At 41.5% G+C, this 18,441-nt stretch overlaps 1 protein-coding gene across 3 annotated transcripts in view; it reads right to left on the minus strand.

Annotated features, from left to right (window-relative positions):
* MFSD6 (major facilitator superfamily domain containing 6) overlaps positions 1–16,576 on the minus strand; it is a 73,342-nt gene extending 56,766 nt beyond the window's left edge. For 2 of the 3 annotated variants that reach the window (XM_030847702.3, XM_060302139.2), the window contains exon 1: positions 16,320–16,576. The gene's annotated coding sequence lies outside the window, so the exon portion shown is untranslated. Of the gene's footprint in view, positions 1–15,753; positions 16,002–16,319 lie in introns of those variants that run through there. The other variant, XM_030847703.2, reaches the window with a different exon arrangement.
* Between the last annotated feature and the right edge of the window lie 1,865 nt (positions 16,577–18,441).

An 18,441-nucleotide genomic window follows, 5' to 3' on the forward strand; every position in this document is an offset into this window, starting at 1 on the left:
ATAGGATCACCCAGAAAGTCAAGTACCTAAAAAACAGGAACTCCAAGAGAAAAATAGAGAAAATTGAGAGATAGGAATCTTTTTAATTCAAGAAAATTTCTCAGAACTGAAAGATATATGAGTTGTCTGAAATGACCACGGAGTACTTAACACAGTGGATAAAATACATCCAAGCCAAAGTACATCATCAAGCTTTCAGAACATTAGGACAAAGAGACGACCCTACAAACTTTCAGAGAATAAAATGTGTCACATACTAAGGATCAGGGACCAGAATGGCTTCAGATATCTCAACAACAACACTGGAAGCTGTACTCAACCCAATTATCATTCAAGTTTATAGGTAAAAGAAAGACATTTCACATATGCAATTTCTCAAAAAAAAAAATGTACCTCTCATATACCCTTTCTCAGGTTGTGCACTGCCAAAACAAGGGAATAAAACAAGAGAGAGTAAGACATGGAATTTAGAAAATAAGAGAACTAACATAGGAGAGAGGCAAAGGGAATACGGCATGCTGGTGACTGGAGATCCCAGGATGACACAAAAGGCGGCAAGTGTAGCTGGGTCAGGTGTGCAGGCTCCAGGAGAGGCTTTGTCAGCAAAGTGACACCGGCAGAATACCAACAGATCTGAATGTCCTAAGAGGAAATTTAGACCACTGGTGAAGAGTTTAGGGATGAATTACTGGTAAGTTTAGAGAAAGGTAAACAAAACACTACAAGAAAACAAAAAGTTGCACAAGAAAAGAAAAATAATCATAGTTCACTACATGTCTCAGCTTCGATCACATAGTCATACTAATGTAAGGAAGGGCTACTGAACTAACCAAAATTGCCACGTAACTATATGGGGAAGATAGGGAAATGAGAAGGCTGAATGGGCACAGAGAGCCAGGACAGCATGGAGAGTAACTCTGTATCTTCCATAGTGGGAAGACAACAGATAATGCCTACATTTAAAAATCATGAATTAAGAATACAAGCTTTTTATTTCAAAATGCACTGGTGAATATCAAAATAATCACCTTAAAGACAGAGAATGCAGTTGCCTCTGGGAGGGAAAATGTGGAGGGATGTCGTAGAAGTCTGATTTAAAAAAAAAAAAAGAAACAAGTCTTGTAAACTTGCTAATTTTTTTTAAAAAAGCTTTGTACATGCATAACTCACCTAAAAAATAAAAATCAAAGCTAAAAAAGAAATATGCAGTCACATGGGCTTTGTCTTGGTACAAGATAATCAAAAGCAGCTGCTAGTACCTTTCTCTCACAGACTAAAAATAGTTTTCAGAATTGTACAGAAGGAATGCTGACTGCATGAATTCTTGTCAGGTGGCTTTTATTTAATTATCCTCCATAAGTCAACTGCTGCTTCTATAACAAGTAGGTCAGAGAAGGACACAAAGTTACCTTTAAAAAGCATAATTCCCAAATTGTTCAAGTGATGATGAAGAACTGAATCAACCCCCAAATGCTCATTCAAAGCTGCAAAATATATTACATTAGGAGGTTGATTTAAACCTTGATGAGTGACTTCCCCTAAACCACTCATTCCTCTCCATCTGATTCAAATGATTTTTAATTATCATAGGTTATGCAAAGTTTTTCTTGTTAACATGAGTCCAGATGTTAAGTAGTTGTCAAAATATCAACAAATGCAAAGTAGTGAAGAAAATGTTCCTGTAATATGGCATTCAGTACCTTTTATATGAATGTCACATTCAATAACTTCTATATGAATTTCAAATCTAAAAATACAAACAAACAAAAACTTTTAGTTTCAACTCTGGACATTAGTGTTTAGACTCAATATTTTCAGGTCATATTTAGATACTGATGAAAAGGAACTGAAATAATCACATTGTGAACAGAGAAACAAAAAAAAGTATAACTACAGTCATCTACGTAATCAAAGTATCAGGGACAAAAAAGAAACAAATGAACCCCCCAAAAACCTCTGCATTTTAATAAAATTAAAATATGTCCCAAAGCAGGGCATGCTTTGGATGACTTAGATTACATTTAATTTGCCATAAGGATTGATAGAGTAAGTATAAGGAGAAGTTAGAATATTTACAAGCTGTATGAAGTACTTAACCTGTTTACAAATCTAGGGGAGACTTTTTTTATTTAATAGTCCACCAACATGAACCCATTAAGCTAATATTTTGTTTTAAACTTCTGAACCTTAAAGATTTTTTTAAAGAAACTTTAAAAAAGAGAGAAGACATTTCAAATTATAAACAGAAATAAATCTATGAATTTCTCTAGAAAAATCTATATTACAGGTTTGCAGTTAATCCTACTTGGATAAGAAGGGCTTTTGTTTGTTTTTTAGAAAAGCTTTCTCACTTGGCACTCTCTAATGATAGCAATCAACATCATTACTGTGAACATACATAACACAGCCTTTTAAAACGTGGAAGGGCATTCATTCTACTGGTACCTACACTGAGTCATTAAAAAACAGCAGCTATTTCTGAATTATTGATGAGGGGTGATGAAATCATTCTTGTTAAAATTGATAGCTTTCTTCATTAAATATTTAAATTAAAGCTGCTCAAAATTACATTGAGTTATCCACAAATACATGAGTATGGAGATGGATTCAACTTTTGAAGAAAGAAAATCTTAAACCTGAATATATTCCTTGGAATAATAATTGCCAAAGGTCAGATCTGCCAACGCTATGATAATGTGTGCTCTAATGTATCAGTGACATAACTACCAGTGATGGAGAGGAAACAATCCCTGGATTACTGGGACATTCCTCCTGGCACCACAGCTATCAACACGATGTTGCCCAGAGACCAGGACTGAAGCTGCAAAATGGGGAAATCCACTTCCTGAACCCTCAGAGCTATAGCTCTACCCTCTCAACTCTTACTGACCACTCTCTATGCTTCTGAGCAATGTGAATCCCAGAGCAGAACTCTAATCACTGCTGCAATGTATTCCCAACATAGACATACAGAAGCTCCTCTAAATGAGCCTTCGCATCCTGGTATTTACATACTGTACTGTGAACATTCAGTTCAACCCCCAGCATTTTCCAGAATAGAGCGTTCCTCAGAAGCACAGCACTCAATTTCAATTCCAACACATCTTTTCTCAATAAGGATTGCTTTAGCATCTGCTACACATTGAGCCAATGTCATGAAAAAGAAATATAAGGTTGATTTTACAACAGTTACACATGCTACAAGGGCATTAAGGTGTGCAAAGGTGAATGACTATTTTGGAACCTTCCTCTTCCTTCTGCAGCATTTTGACGTGGCTCCTTTATGGCTACATCAAATTGTGAAAGAATCAAACTAGCTCTAATTTTGTCAGCCCCGATTCTCCGGAGTCTAGTTTGAGCCCTGCAGGCACTCAGTGCTACACCCACAGGCTCCCCACAGCTGCTAGCGACAGCATTCCACTTGGACTGAAACTCTTCCCAGAACCCAGAACCTGCTGTCCTCGTCATTCTTGATGGACCTTTCCCAGGCTCACAGCAAAACCTGTCTGCTAGGTGCCAAACTGATCCATACAGTGGTTAATTCACAGCCTGTGGTTGTCCCCCTTGGACAACATTTTTGTATTTTAATAAGAGTTTTCAGTGGGCTATATTATTCTCACTATTATTACTAACTATACCACCACAACACTTAAATAACACTTGCTATGGGCTTAAAATGTACTAACTCATTATTCCTCACAACAGTTCTCTGGGGTAAACATGATTACTTTCCTCACTTTACAGATGAGGAAACTGAGGCACAAAGAAGGTAAATAATTATCCCAACGTCACACAGGGAATATGCAGCAGAGCTGGGATTCAAATCCAGACAGTCTGTGCTCTTAGCAGGTACTGCCTGTCAACCCACTGTGCCGCTTACTAGACAAAGAGGTCTTGGGCCTCGAAGACTTTATAGTTGACAAGGTGAGCCCAAAACACAAGGAAGATTTAAATGACAAGTCAGAGGAATAATACAAGAGAAGTCACAGAACACTGCATAATTAACCAAAAATGCTACTGATGACAGGGGTGCTTCTGGAGTTCAGAGTAGAGAGTCCCAACTCCAGATGGGAGTTGTCAAGAGAATGAGGGACTCAACTTGAACCTTGAAAGATGTGTACGATTTGCCTTAGACAAAGGATGGAAAAACTACTCCAGGATGCGGGAAAGAAAAGACAGCAGGAGATCCTTACAAGGTTAATACTGGGGCTGAAGGGCAAACGAGGCTAGCAAACAGCAATAGATTACAGGTGCCCTCAAGTATCAAGCTGAGGGATGACTGGGTAGAATACAAAATACTACATCAGAGAGTTATAGTGAAGATAAAGACATGCTTTTTTTTTTAATCCCACAAGCATGAATTTAACACCAACCATTAGATGGGATGCATGCTTGGTGATCAATAATTCAAATGGTGTAAAGACGTAGTCCCTGCTATCAAATCCAGTGGAGAGAGAGAGGCAGGGGTCTCTCCACAACCATGACCTGCTGTGCCCAATGTTAAAATAGGTGCAAGCACGGGTGACACAGGAGTCTCTGGGGTGGGGCCTTAAGGGGAGCCTTAGCAGATGAGTAAGCGTAACCCACAAAGGAGGACCATGGAAGGTGCTGATCAAGAAAGGCCTTCTGAAAAAAAAAAAAAAGAAGAAGAAGAAGAAAGGCCTTCTGCACAATGCCAAGGGGTTCCTGAGTCGGGAGTGAGAGACTGGCCGAGATTGGGATCCTAGCTCGGCCACTGTCGAGTTCTGTGGCCTTGGGAAAGCTTTTAATTTCTCTAAGTCTTACTCTTCCTCATATACAAAATAAGGAACATAATAATATTTTTCCGTTAGGGTAGCCGTGAGGATGAAAAAGGATAATGTGTGTTGAGCTCTTAGCACAGTGCCTGATACGTAAGAACTTGGGCGTATTAAGTGTTTTGAGCATAATGGGGAGCCTCCAAAGAGAACTGAATGGGAGAGTAGAAGGGCCACATTTGTATTTTACGAAGATCATTATAGCTTCAGTGTGGAAAACAGACTGGCAGGGTTCTGCCACTGCAACCTCTACTAAGGATTCCCTAACATCTGACCTTCTATTTTAGTGTAACACTAATTGCAAATACTGATATCCTGTGATGGAATCATTTTAGACAGTACTTTATGAACTGAATCTAAGGCAATTTTTTATAACATCTGGAAATAGAATAAACTTGCAGTATTTTCCTAACTCCTTCCTCTACCTCTGAAGATTACTCCCACACCTAAGCTGTTGCATGACATAGGGGTAATTTTATTGCTCTTTTTATAGATATTTCCTGTTTGCCCAGCTAGATTATAAACTCTTTGAGGGAGGAATCCAGTACTTAGCATACTGCCCTTTACTCTTGTAAGCTCTCAATAAATATTGGCTATTTTTGACAAATACCTGATGGCAAAATACACATAAGATTTTACTAAAGCTTAAGGTGACAGACATTAATTTTAGGAAGTGCAGAGAGAAGTCTCAGTTGCTCTCCTGGCTTTGACAAAGCACCGCCTCTTTGAGCCTCCCTTTCCTCATTGTAAAATGGAGATTAAAAACACAAACCAGAGTCAATTAACTCTCAGAGGGGTTCTAGGGCTTAAATGAAATAATGTATGAAAAAGCATTTTTCTAACTCAAAAGCAACATAGCAACATTCGGTGGTGGTGGTGGCTGTGATCTCATTCCAGGGTATGATATTTCATTACAATGCTGGGCCTTATTTTGTAATCACTCCAAAAGCATTCTTCCCAAGTTTTTCGTAATCCCTGGCACCACCCTTGAACCCCGGAACCCAGCTAGCATTTTATCCATCACGGCTCATGAATTTACATCCATATCCATTTCCACGACCACAGCCTAGCTGGGAGGTGGGATGGGTGCACAGGCTTATTAGAGAACACATTGTTGGATTATGGACTAGAATGATAATTAAGTATCCACGGCAAGAAATAACTATTCATTTAAAATAGAGCCCCCTGGGACTGAGTGAACTGATGAGGATGATTATAATTTTTGACTTTCTATTTGAATAAAAAAAAAAAAAATCCCACAAGGACTCAGAGGCAAAAAATATACAAATCAATTTTCACTGCAAAGTAAAGAAGCTGTTACAGTGGAGGATTACTGGACTGAATGTCAATATTATGACATAGTATGAGTGTGTTTCCTGTTTGGTAATTGCAATCATTGTTGCTTTTGTTGTGGTCATCCATTTACAATGCTTGGTGTCAGTCTATTTATCTCTTGTAAAAATACAATACAGTGTGTGTGTGTGTGTGTGTGAAAATAAAAATAAAAAAATAACCAGGTGTCTTTGGGCAAGTTATGTTACCACTCAGGTCACTGTCCGCACCTGGGAACAGGGGCACAAGCCCAGCCTATTTCACTGGCAATTAAGAGGATTGATTGTGCTTAGAAAGGGTGTCATGTCATAACTAAGAGGGTGAGCACTAGAGGCTGAAAGATCAGTTTTGAAGCAATTACTAGCCACATGGCTTTGGCCAGGTTTCTAACCTCTTCACCTCTTAGGTTTTACATTTATAAATCTGTAAATCTCATTCGCACTAAACTCTTAGGATTGCTGCAAGGAATAGATGAAAACAATGCATGTGACAGGTTAATAGGGCTGGTACATGGTAAGCTCTTAATAAATGGTAACTTTAAGAAAAAAATAAAAAAATAAAATATAGCCCCCTGGGACTTCCCTGGTGGTCCAGTGGTTAAGACTCTGCGCTCCCAATGCAGGGGGCCTGGGTTCCATCCCTGGTCAGGGAACTAGATCCCGCATGTCCCAACCAAGAGCTCGCGTGCTGCAACTAAAAAGATGCCGCAGGCTGCAACGAAGATCCTGCGCGCCTGTGCCGCAACTAAGACCTGGCACCACCAAGTAAATAAATATTAAAAAATTTTTTAAATATAGCCCCCTTAGGAACAGTTTAATTATATCTGTAACATAATAAATGTGAAAGAAAGGAGACGAAGCCGACTCTAATATATTTCCCTTCACCTACTAAGATGGTAAAAAGAACAAATTATTTCCATGGGGGGGTGGGGTGGGAGTGCAGGGGCGTGGCATAGATTTTAACCCTAAATGTGGTTTTAGTAATAAAAGCCAAGGGGGTTTTCACTTGCACTTTGTGGAAGACACATTTAAATGTCAATAAAAAATTTGTAATATAGGTCCTTAGACCTTATCAACCATCATGGAAGCATATTTCTATTTATTCGTTTTAGGCTTTTGATTAAATATTGTGCCAAGAGCTTATAGTATAAATTTGAAGCAGGCCCCCGAACCTCGTTTCCTTCTACCTCTCAAATAAACTTCCTAATACTACCAAATGTCAAATAGAAAGCTAGTGGGAAGCAGCCGCATAGCACAGGGAGATCAGCTCGGTGCTCTGTGGCCACCTAGAGGGGTGGGATAGGGAGGGTGGGAGGGAAACGCAAGAAGGAGGAGATAAGGGGATATATGTATATATATAGCTGATTCACTTTGTTATAAAGCAGAAACTAACACACAATTGTAAAGCAATTATACTCTAATAAAGATGTTAAAAAAATAAATAAATAAAACAAGCCCAGTGTGAGGAACAAGTAACAGTTCATAGTACAGCATGGAAGAAAAAGGTTTTCAAAAATATATTTATATCTTGTTTCTGCAACTAAAAAAAAAAAAATCCAATAGGTGTTGAAAATAGGAAGTAAAATTAATTGAATATGCTGCTGCTGACACTCTGCATTCATTTGTCAAGGAGGAAAACAATGTAAGGATTTAAGGGGGCCACAGAAACTTTGTAAAAATAGAACCAGTGCATAGTCATCTCTCTCTAAACCAAAATCAATAGCCAGACACGGCAATGAAATTGTTTGTTTAAAATAACCAAACTCCTGAACGGCCGGGTTTCCAATATTCATTGTACTTCAATTGCTGAAGCTTAGAAACCATTTCCCCACTGAAATAATCTTACAAATAGGGATGGTACTCAGATTACTGAACCAAGAGTGCCAACCTCAGTGTTACAAAGCGCATAACTTTTAAATTGGGGAAAATTCTTTCTACTTTTCAATGGGGAATGCCGGCAACAGGTCTCGAAAGACAAGCCCACCCAGAGCTTCCCTACCCACTCCCCTCCAGCCATGAGCCACAGAAGTGGGCATGGACTCACCGGCCACTGGCTTCCTCCAGAGCAACAGTTCTAGCCTGTGGGAGCTGTGGAGTTACTGCCAGTGCTCTTTGAAAGCACTGAATAAATGTGTCATACATACATGTTCCACTCATTTTCCAATGTATATTGATGCTACCATCATACATCTATTTCTCTAATAAATGTTTATGCAATTCCTATTAGCTTTCCAACATTACGCAGTTTCTCAGATTGAGAACCCTACAAGTGCAATTATTTTCATGTGGGAGCCTGAGAACTATGCCAGCATTGCAACGGTGTCTTCAAACACCTTCTAGGTAATAGAACAGGTACCGGGTTAGAAGAGGAGAGAAAGAGGAAAGGCTGGAACCTGGTCAGCACGGGCACAGGCCACAGTGAAAGCAGAAGCCACAGCAAGTCACCTCTTGTCATTTGAAAACTGTCTCTATTATCAAATTATTTACGATTTTAATGATTATAGACACAATTTTTGTTTCTTTGCCAAGAAGTTAACACAGAAAAATCTCAGCTTTTCTTTTTCGTTTCTTATCTTTTCGAAGTATAAAACAAAGACTTTTTTAAAGATTGATATTGAAAGCTACGTTATTTACTTAAAGTTTCAGATTTTCCTCTATAAATTATTGCGTGCTATACTTGAGAAGCAATTTATACAGAATATATATGAGTAAAAAAGAAATTAAAATTCTATTAAAATGTTTTTTGGTTTATTTTTAAACCTAGTTATGTGAATATTTGTTCTATACACACAGACACACATTCAATTTTTTTTCAAATCTTTTCAGAAAAGGACTTGGGCAAATACAATTAGTATAGGACTATGGGTCCAAAATCTAAAAATACTAGGAACACAGGAAAAGTAGACTGTGGAAAAATAAGAATTATAATGAGAAATAAAAATACAACTCCAGGTATTGGTACTGTAACACTGGGTTAGAGCACCAGTACACATATTATATATGTAAAATAATGCTATATTTATAATGGGTGCTTGATAAATGCTTATTCAACAAAAGACTGGCATTATTATGTAGCTATTCTGGCACTATTAAGACACTGAGAAACTTAAGAGGCTTAAAGACTATACAGTCTATCTATAAGACAAGGCATTCTAAACAGAAATTTATAGGTGTTTCTTTCTCAGACATATCTTTTACGAGTTTACAGTCTGGATGAAAATACAGACCTCAAAGTTTAGGATGCATTCTTCTATAGACATGTAGCTACTGTCAATGACTTTTCTTTATATCCCTTAAGCACACTATAGTCTAAAATAATCATTTATATCCTAAGCACATTCCAGCATATGTAATCTAAAATTATCTTGTTTCTTATGCTGTTAGGACTCTGATAAATTTAGAGGTACCAAGTGCTATCAGTTTCTTTCAGAAAAAGACTTATTACCTCGCCCATTAAAGAAACGAGATACTTCAATAAACATGCCATACTAATATTTTTGAAAATGAAAATATTCAATGCTGGTAAAGATGAAGATCGATAGTCACTCTCATTAACTGAGAGTAGAAGAATAGTCTTTCTAGAAGGCAAGGATTTAAGTGTATGGATGTTTACCATGATGATCAGAACTGAAACAAAGTGAGCAATCAGTAATAGAAACAGTTAAATAAATTATGGTATGTCCACATGAGAGAAAAACAGAAACTTACATCCACAGGATGGAAAAACTGAAGTTAATTAATAGAACTTAAATAGAATTAATAGAATATGGGGAAATGCTCATAATCTGTGTACTGCATTAAGTGAAAAAAAGCAAGACACAAACCTGTATGTATTGTAAGAGTTTATATTTGTAAATCTACGTATTTCATACAAAATATACCTTAGAAAAAGATATGAAAATAATACCAAAATATTACTAGGGGTTTTCTCTCAGAAGTAAATTTAGGAGTTACTTTAATTTTTTCTTAGACTTGACTGCATTTTTCTCCAATGAGCATATATCACTTTTAAAATATATGTTTGGGACTTCCTTGGTGGCACAGTGGTTAAGAATCTGCCTGCCAATGCAGGGAACACAGGTTCGAGCCCTGGTCCAGGTAGATCCCACATGCTGTGGAGCAACTAAGCCCGTGTGCCACAACTACTGAGCCTGTGCTCTAGAGCCCATGAGCCACAACTACTGATGCCCGCGTGCCACAACTACTGAGCCACGCACCTAGAGCCCACGTGCCACAACGAAGAAAAGCCACCGCAATGAGAAGCCCGCACACCACAATGAAGAGTAGGCCCTGCTCGCCGCAACTAGAGAAAGCCCGTGCGCAGCCACGAAGACCCAATGCAGCCAAAAAATAAGTTTTTGAAAAAATAAAATAAATAAAATACATATTGTAAAGGCATTATTTGAAATATAAGGTATCTGAGTGATAACTGGGACACCCTTGACCCTGTAGTTCCTGGAAGGTCACCTGGAGTTGCTCAGCTGAAGTCCGCCTATCCTTGTGCTGTTCCTGCTCACCAGCAGGAACAAGTGAAAGGACCAGTTACAAGAGCTCTGAGATACGGTTTTTTTTGTTGTTTTTTTTTTTGCGGTACGCGGGCCTCTCACTGTTGTGGCCTCTCCCATTGCGGAGCACAAGCTTCGGACGCGCAGGCTCAGCGGCCATGGCTCACGGGCCCAGCCGCTCCGCTGCATGCGGAATCCTCCCGGACCGGGGCACGAAACCGTGTCCTCTGCATCGGCAGGCGGACTCTCAACCACTGCGCCACCAGGGCAGCCCTGAGATACTCTTAGAGATATTACACCTTCAAAACACAGGGAAACTCATTAATGGGAAATAAAATTTAAAAGTGTGTCATTTTACCCCTTTGATACTCTTTTATTCAAACTCCCTCATAAAGGTGAGTGTGGGGTCTACCTGTTCATTAGTTAAACACAATTCCACAGAAAGCATTTTGAAATAGAAGAAAGAAGGCACCCCACAACAGCTACAGAAGCTTGGCTATGGTGCATCACATCAGTGCACTTCTTTAAAAAGTCACAGATAGTGTCCACGTCGCTCTGTACGGTTCTGCTTTAAGTGTTTAGTGTGGGGCTTTGGGGCTTGGCTGTGTTGAGAAAGGCCTTATTTACCTTGGGCCAAGTGTGTTCTACCTTAACCTTGGGCCTAAAAAAGCCCAGAGCAGTTATAAGAGAAGAATTCGCCACATGGCTTAGAGGGACTCACTCCTCCTCTGTTCTGGGGCTCAGAGTTCCTCTGGGAGGCCTGGACTCTACTGCTCCATTTCCGCTCTTCACCCCACAGTGGCCACGTGGGGAAAGTGGGGTGGGGGGCACCCAGGTCTCTCTACAGAACCACGCAGGGAGTTACTACTAGCCTAGGCTTCTCGCGCACTTTCACCAGGCACAATTAACCACAAATCAAGTTTGTTGAGACAACACCAGTTCCTCTTTCCAATTCCCCTTTTATCCCCAACAAATCCACGCCAGAGCTCCCTTGGCCACTGCTGACTCATAACGTCCCATCTCCCTCTCCCCCAAGTTCCACTCTTGGTCTCACATCAAAAAATTTCCTCAGTCATTCAAAGCTGGACTTCCCTGTTTTCTACTTGCACATCATTCCCTGAATTTGTCTCCCCTACTCAAACACAGGCCAGAACAAATGTCAAAAAAGATGTCTCAGCCATCCTTTACTCAATCCTCTCTTATATCTCTGGAATACGGTTTTTGTAAGAGCCTAGATTTCTTCCCATCTTTGCCCCATTCTCTCCCATTCCTAAATACAGCAGGACCACCAGGTCACAGGTAATACAGGCCAGTCATTCACATTTCCAAACCTTAACATCTCTTCAACACAATCATCAGCACATCTATGGCTCAGCCATATTCACATTACAGTGGACAAAAGCAGATGAAAGCTACTTTTAATACACAACATTTGGGGTATTTTTTGTTGGTGCTGAGGTAGCGGGGTGTGTGTGTGTGTGTGTGTGTGTGTGTGTGTGCGCGCGCGCGTGCTATTTAGAGCCACAAACTAGCAACCAGAGTTGCAATAGCTATAGCAGACACATATTAATATACAGGTTCAAAGTTTAGGTGTTCCACATTTTTTATTTGTTTTGGTTTGGTTTAGTTTTCTATTGGGCTCCGCGCCAATAAATCAATATCTTAGCAAATGGCTCTGATAGTTTCCAAAAGCTACCCAGCCAAGTAACTTAATTTAAACAATGCCATTTTACAAAGCGGTAAATAAGTGTCTTATAAATACAGAGAAGGAAAACCAGCTACAAAGCAAAGTTACTGAAACCCAACAATAGGGCTAAGTACTGGATAACATGTCATTCAGGATTTAGGACAACAAATCAGGCTGACACAGGCATTCTCACCCTCCAAAATGCCAGTAAAGTAGAATAAATGGCCAAAGACAGCTGATGTTGGGTAACTAAACATGGAGGAATCATATCCAAATGGAATGTTCCTGATGGAGACATTAAGGGTGTTTTCTTTGCCCCACACAGAATTCACAGCAGATGTGTACGTCTGCATTTCCCAGGAATCCAAAATGCTGTGCACTGGGAAATGACACATTCATTTTGCTTTGAGGAAAAGGTTTTACCAAAACTGGCTTTGTACTAGGGTAGGATTTTGCACTTGATTTCTGAGTTTAAAGAGAACGTACTGAGCAACAAAATTTCCTAAATCAAAAGCCTAAGATTTCCCTCAGCCCAAAACATAATTAGAACCTTAAATGAAACGTTGGATGACACCTAAAATTGTCAGAATATCTCTTCTGCAAAATAATTTTACAATTATGTTTTTCTCGTTATTGCCTATTACGTTTATAATGAACCAACCTTATTCACTTTCCTTTGGGTACAAAACACAAGGAAGAATGTGTTTTCTTGATTCTGAAAAGTCTGAATGTATTTGATTCTGGATTTCTAAGTCTGAGCAGGGAAATGTATTAATTTTTAAGGATTCTAAGCAATGATTTTTATTAGTATTACATAAAACAGAATTGTGGGATTTGCATATATACATCTGTATGTATATATATACACATCAGACAAGATTATGTACATATATGCACATGTATATGTATCTATACATATATATGTTTATATATGCATCAGACTAGATTAACTTGACAACTTCCTGCTCCTGAAATTATGTTACTAAAAATAATTACACCTGAAGTCATCCAGAATGCCGTAATTTCAGGAAATGACACAGCAGATAAATTTATTTCTCTTACTCCTACCTTCTACATAAAGAACAATTATGCTTCCAAAGACAGCCACCACTAGCAAGAGCAGGAAGAAATTCTTATCACCCTATGCAGCAGGTAAATTGGGGTGTGTGCACCAAAGCATTCTTATTGGGGAGGAAAATTGGGGGTGCTGTAGAACACCCTATAGATACTGTTAGAAAAGGTAAAACTTAGTCATCCAAGACTGGTCACCCTTTGCTCCTACACATGCGATTCCCAGAATACCACCTTCCTCTTTGATCTCCTGAGTCTCATATTTCACTTCTCTAACATTACAGAGTTTAGGCACATTCAATTTTTTTCTTATTTTTGATTTTTATTAAGTGAATCAATTCTATTCCTTTTGTTTCCTTTTTAGTTTCTATAATAAAATAACAAATGCTTGTTGCAAAAGAAAAAGCTTTTTAAGCCCAAACATAACTTTATAAGGGTAAAAGTACCCTCTTTTCTTCACCATCTGAACCCACTTCCTTCAGGAAGCCACTGTCAACAGTTTGGAGACAACAAGGTATACGTGTGCTTGTATGATGGTTTGTATATAAATCTCTTCCTTTTTTCACTTACCATATCATGATTTTTTCCCAAGACAATGTGCCAAAGCAGCTAACAAATACATTTACATCTATTGCATTTCTCCCTTTCCCTACAATGAGACTGCTAAATCAAGATGTACTGAATATCAAAAGAAGTCAAACAAAAAACCTGTCAGCCTAACACTAAATATATCTGGTTATATTCATTTTTACACTTGCCTTCAACCTAAAAATGGTGAGAACAAATGGGTAAACATACATGCATAAATATATATGCACTATATAGATTATCTTACACAGATAAATGTTAACATATGTAATGTATGTATGTTGCAATGAAATTAATTTTCAAAGGCAAGAAGCAAAGGAAGGCACCTGTGTAGGTGGTGAGACTTAATGGGTCCTGAATAGGGAGGGACACCGTGTGGAAATTTCCTGGGCTTTGGAGCCAGAGACACGGGGTCAAACCTAACTCCACCTCTTACTGATTATGTGGTTTGTGTAAGTTCCCTAACCATTCGAGCTTCCTTTTCATCATCCATAAAATGCGACAAGACTTATCTTACAGAGATATAGAAATTCAGTGTTTAAGATGGTGTCTTGAACATACTAAGTGCTCAAAAAGTGCCTTATTACTGTTAATCATCCAGAAACTATATATGCTAGACTTGGTGATCCAATACCTCATATCACCAAATACCTGCAAACCTTGCTGTTTCGTTTATCTTTGTGTTTTGGTTTGCCTTCATGTTTTTACATTTACCTTATTCATACAGATACAGAAAGTGCCTTAGAAATAAATTACTATAAACATGCTTAGTAGCTTTAATGCATTATTGAAATATGATCCTTTCTCCTCCTACTCCCCCAGCCCTGGGCTCAGCAGCAATGTCCCAGCTTCCTCCTAAAAGCAATCTTAAGTTTTACTTACAACTGGTGGTAAACACAAGCGATCTGACTACCACAAAATAACTGAAAATATCTTCCGTGTCTGCTGATGACCATCAGCTTAAAGTGTCAAAAGCCGACCTTCCCAGTGAGGCGACTTCCTATCCTCTCCTTTTACTTAACAAGGCCATCAACGATGCATACACCTTTAGCAGACTAGTGGCCACGTCTTGGGGAAGAGATGCTCTGCAGACACCAGAGGCCTACCAAAAACACATCTGCTTTTATCACATGTCGTTGGTCAACTGTACGTCCACCCACCCTTTACATTCATTTATTTTGAAAAAGTTAGATTTCCAGAAAATCCTAAACTTCTAGAACAATTAGGGGGAAGCTTGACCACTGTACTATCCAACCAACTCCTTTTACAGGTGAGAAAACTGAGGCTCAGGAAGATGTGACATGCCCAACAGCATAAAAATATTTAGACACCAGTTGGGATTAAAACCTCAACTCTTCAAGGTTCTTTTCTACTACTAATAGGCAAGATTTTATCTGTTCCAGTAGCTCTGTAAAATGTTTAATTATTAAAGATTTTCGAATAAAAGGAAATGTTTGTGGTTGCGAATATATGTGGGAGAGGCGAAATGCACCGTGTGCTGGCCTCAAGGGTAACGAATCCACCTGCCTGTCCACGTGCAGATGGGATAAATGAAGGGGAAAGTCGCATTTGGAATTTTTCACCCTCCTACTTAAATTTACAGGGAGCCGTGTAGGGGACACAATGGACCCCAAAGGACTAGAAACCCCGACTGTTATCTCATAATGGCTCTAGGGACATGTTAGGCCAGGCTGAAGTAAAGCAGCACGGAGGCGGGGAATTTCTCCCAGGATGATAGCAGGCAAGGGAAAGAGGTATTTTGCGTATTTATTCACCTGGGTAAGCAGACGCTGTCAATTTCCTCCTCTTGCCACCCAAGGAGCTACGTCCCTGCACTCGGATTTTCTGGTGTTCTCGCCTCCCACTTTCTCCCGAGGACGGTTATGGCAAGGGCGCGAGTGCGGCCGGGCCGACAAGGGCCTGGGCACTGGGGCGCAGCCCTCACCCGGCTCCCTGGCTGCTGCCGGCGCCCGGCGACGGCTTCCTCGGGCAGCGCCTTTGTTTTCCCCACTGCAGTTACGTTTGCGGAAGTGCTGCTCGCGCCGGGCGCACCGGGGGTGCAGGCTGTAGCTGCCCTCAGCGCCCCAAAAGATGACAACCGACTCGGGATCCAAGGGGAGGGAGACAGTAGCGGGCGAGCGGGGCTGGGAGCGGAGACACCCCCCCACGCCCTGGGGCCAGGCCCCTCCTCGGAAGCCTTTCAGCGACTGCAGGTGTGCGCGCCGCAGGGGGCTCCTCGCCCTCCGGCCGGGCCCGGCCCCTGCAGGGGAGCCCAGGGTGGGGCTACCCCGCCGCCCCGCCGAGCGCGCCCCCTTCCCCCTCGCGCCGGGCTCCGACTCACCTGCGGCGGGCGGCGACGGCGGCGAGAGCTCAGCTGCGCGGGGCGCGGGGAGCCATCTCCCCCGGGCACGGGGCGGCGGCTCCAGGCGCCGGGGCGGCGGCTGTCGAGACGGCGCTCGCCATCTCGGGCGGGTCACTGGTTCCTCGGGAGCTGCGGCGGGGCGGGGCGCGGCGGAGGGATGCGGGCCGGTGGGGGACCGGGAGCGGCGAGCCGAGCGTACCGGTCGGCGCGACCTTCTCTCCTCCTCCTCCTCTTCCTCTGGCCCGGCCTCCGCCGCTCGCTACCGGCTGGACCCGTTTCAGGGCTGAGCGCCGAGGACCCGCCGCCAGGTGCAGCGCTCCGCCTCCTGCGGCGGCGGCGGATGCGTCGGCGGCTGCTCCTCCCGGCCTCCCGCCAGCCCTGGCGGCCCCGGGGGACCCACCGCCCCAGCCCTGCCGGGGAGGCGCGCCGCGAAGGGGGAGAGCAGACGCGAGGGTCTATCCCCAGGTCCCCGCACCCCGGCTCCCGGCTAAGAGCCCCCCCACCCCGACCCCAGGCAAAAGATGCAGGCCTAGCTCCGGGGGGAGGGGGCGGAGAGTAGATGGCCGGCTGGTTGGGAATTGTAATAATAATAATAATAATAACAACAGTAGCAACAACAATAATAGCCATCGTTTGTAGGGCATTTATTCAGTGCCAAGCAGAATGCTAACACTATTAATGCGTTGCCTCAGCGTCTCTCGGCCAGCGGTGGCTGTGGCCGACTGTCCTCAGTTGACCTGGGAGAGAGGAGCTTGGCAAGAGACAGGAGGCAAACAACCAGGGTTTCAGGACTCACCGGGGAAGGGCTGAGACTAAAGCACTCTTTCAAACTGAGAAAGTGCTACGGAGTATCTGGCAGCTTGCTGAAGAGGTAACCATGTGTGTCGCATCTGTAACGCAATTATAGTTGTATTTCTGGTTAGAGACGCAGAGAGGGTGGGGAGAGTGGAGTTGGCTGTAAAAGGTATCATTCCTTCAGCAAGTATTTTTTTTGGTGCCTGTAATGGGCCTTTGGGGTGCCAGGTCCTGTCCTCAGGGAGCTTATCGTCTTGTTCTGGGAATAACAACAATAATAATGGCAGCTAGCATCGACGAACATTTCTCATACATGAAACACTGTTTAAGTACTACTTAAGCTTTACCGTAATCCTAAAAGTATAAGTACTATTATTCCCATTTTACAACTGAGGAAACCAAGGCTGAAATTTAATGTGACTAACCTAAAATGACTAAATAGTAAAAGGGTGAGAAGTCCTTTATCTCCAGTGTTTAAGCTCTTAACCACGAAATCATACCGATGAGAATTTTATAGGCCCTGAAGCTTTAGGATTTGAGGTCCCTCTTTAGGAAGAATAAAACAAAACTACAAAGTCACTGTGGCCCCTCCTGGAACCTACAAAGGGTCCCTGAAGTTTATGCTCCATTAGCCTCATGATAAATCCACTTGCAATACTGATAAAAGCAAACCGATGAAAAGCAGTGAGTGCTCAAGTTTTATATGAAAGAGATTAAAGTGGTTGTTGGACTCTGAGATTGACAGATTTTGGTCTGGTGTGGCCTGGAGACATCTTCCCCTGCAGTATTTGGAACTGAACGGCTCATAAAGTACCCAGTTGGTAGCTGTCATAATAGAATTATCATCCTTCTTATCTGTCCAGATATTAAAGAAGCAACCTTTTGAAAAAGAAGGAAAAAGAAAAGTGAACAGACTCCAGGTCTAATATGATTCAGGTTCTCTCCTGTATACAGAACGAGGGCAGGAAGGGGTGGGGGGGTTGTTCTTAACCTACAGCTGCTCAGAAATGGCTCCATGTTGAAAAGTGAAGCCAAATCAAACTAGAGGTTAAAGCTGGTTTCAAATAGGACAGGGTAGCCTCCAGGGTCATCACAGCAGAAAATGTTGTTTTAATTGGCCTTATTAGGGCAGGATTTTTTTTTCCTGGTAGCCCCTTCCCTTTTCAGTATAACTAAGGAGAAGATGCAAATATGCATGAAGAAAAAGTGACTACCACTCCTCCCACATCTCCCTACCCGCTGTGAGGTAACTAGTGGGTGTGGTGTGGGAAGTTAGCTTCCAAGTATACCAGGAGGCAAGCTATCC

The sequence above is a fragment of the Globicephala melas genome, chromosome 7, assembly GCF_963455315.2.
Source record: "Globicephala melas chromosome 7, mGloMel1.2, whole genome shotgun sequence".
Taxonomy (NCBI): domain Eukaryota; kingdom Metazoa; phylum Chordata; class Mammalia; order Artiodactyla; family Delphinidae; genus Globicephala; species Globicephala melas.